Here is a 1,924-nt window from a genome sequence, read left to right on the forward strand (position 1 = left end):
CCCCCCCCAATTCCATCCTAAATTAGCACCCTGGTTTGCTAGAACAGAAACCATTGTTTAGTTGATGAAGCCAGTTGTAAAGAAATCAGAGATCAAGATCTTATTGTTCCAGGAAACATCACTGTAGGCCACGCATGTTCAGACCGGAGCCAAGCTGTTTCATGTCAAGAAGGTGCATTATTGAGATTGTATTAATAGCAGCGTCCCTCTCTAGTGGGAATTGTTTTCATTTGGAAACAATTTAGTTAGCTTTTTTCATTGTTTCCTCAGTACCACATTGGTTGGCGGATGATGAAGGCCGGGTGGTGGTCAAACACGGAGCCAGATACGTCAAGAGAGCAGGTCTGCGTTTGCCAGCTCTGGGTGGATTCATCAAGAGGGTCATGGTACGTACAGGGCAGCTGTGCACTGGGAAAATATCTGTACTCCATTTAAGAGTAAAGGGGGAAAGCTTGGAGAGGGACATCGAGCTGCTCGCAGGCAAAGTTGGAGTGACTCAAAAGTTTGGTGAATGCATTCTAAGTTGAAGAGGATGGGGACAGGGGCTCATAAAGTGCCGATTCTGGGAAAGCCATTTGACTTTACTGGATTTCACAGAGCATATAAGCACTCAAGGCAAACCAACACTGTTTAACACACACCAAAAGAGTTTCCATACTCCATGTCACACAATAGGATGCAGAATGAGCTGACAAAACAGTGAGGGCTGCCATGTGGGACTGGACCTTGAGAAAGGCTGAGGTTGAGGGGTTGTATATACAAGCATGGATACTCCAGCAATATCCACAGTGGACATGCTTAGCATTGGGCGTAATTAGTTCCAGTTTCTTTTTTGACAAAGACTCACTTTTCTTCTTCCCCTTTCTTCACACAAACATATAGACAGGCTGAAACGAAAAAACACGCTGATTTACCAAGCGAAACACAAAAGGATAAACAGAGATAAAAGTAGAATGGCAGTTTACAGACAGTATTTGTAGTCTTTGTCATGTGAGGTTAAGTGGAGAGCATGCTGAGTTTGTTCTAGACAAAACTGCGGGCTAAAAATGCACTCCATTACAGTTGAAGGCGGCGCACGAAACAAACTGATTTCCCTCAGGATTGTACCCAGCTGCACCTCAGATCTTTGACATGGAGAGAGACAAAGACACTGAGTATGAATCCAATACATCTTTCCATAACAGATATTTCCATCATCTTCTAATGGGGAAAAAGTGTGGGGCGTAAAGTTGAATGATCTTTCTTTCTGTTGACTTAAGCAGATGTCTCAAGAGTTGAAGAAAGAAAAACATGGCATCTAAAAAGTTAAACCATCTAAAACAGCTCTAACACTCTTAAAGGGATAGTTCACCCAAAAATGAATAATTCTGTCATCGTCTACTCATCCATATGATGTTCTAAACATGACTTTCTGTATGTGTTCTGCAGAAGAAAGAAATACATTAAGGTTTGGAGCAACACATTATGACAGAATTGTCATTTTTGGGTAAACTATCCTTTTAATGTGGTATGAAACACAGACAAAGGTTTAGAGGCCTGTTTATAATATAAGTCTTAAATCTTTAGTCTATTGAGAAAGATTAGATGATTAATGTACAGAAACAAAATAGTATCTTGTTGACATGAGACTTACTTCAGCTGTAAGCTGCAATATTCTTTCATCAAACGATCCTCCCTCCTAAAACTGAAGTCTTTTGCTTTCAAGACAGAAAACTGAAAGAATATTTTACTCGTTTATCAAGTTTTCATTATATTAAAACCCTACTTTTCATGGATGGACGGCAGCCAGAGACAAACTTTTCGGGAATATGATTGAAAACATTTGCGAAATCAAAAATGAGAGGTCAAGAAAGCATTGATCTTATATGGCAAGTTGGCGGTTTCTGAAAACTCTCCCCTGGTAGAATGCGGAGGAAAGGATTTA

This window comes from Sinocyclocheilus grahami, unplaced genomic scaffold, assembly GCF_001515645.1.
Source record: "Sinocyclocheilus grahami isolate Dianchi unplaced genomic scaffold, SAMN03320097.WGS_v1.1 scaffold5045.1, whole genome shotgun sequence".
In the NCBI taxonomy this organism is placed as follows: Eukaryota; Metazoa; Chordata; class Actinopteri; order Cypriniformes; family Cyprinidae; genus Sinocyclocheilus; species Sinocyclocheilus grahami.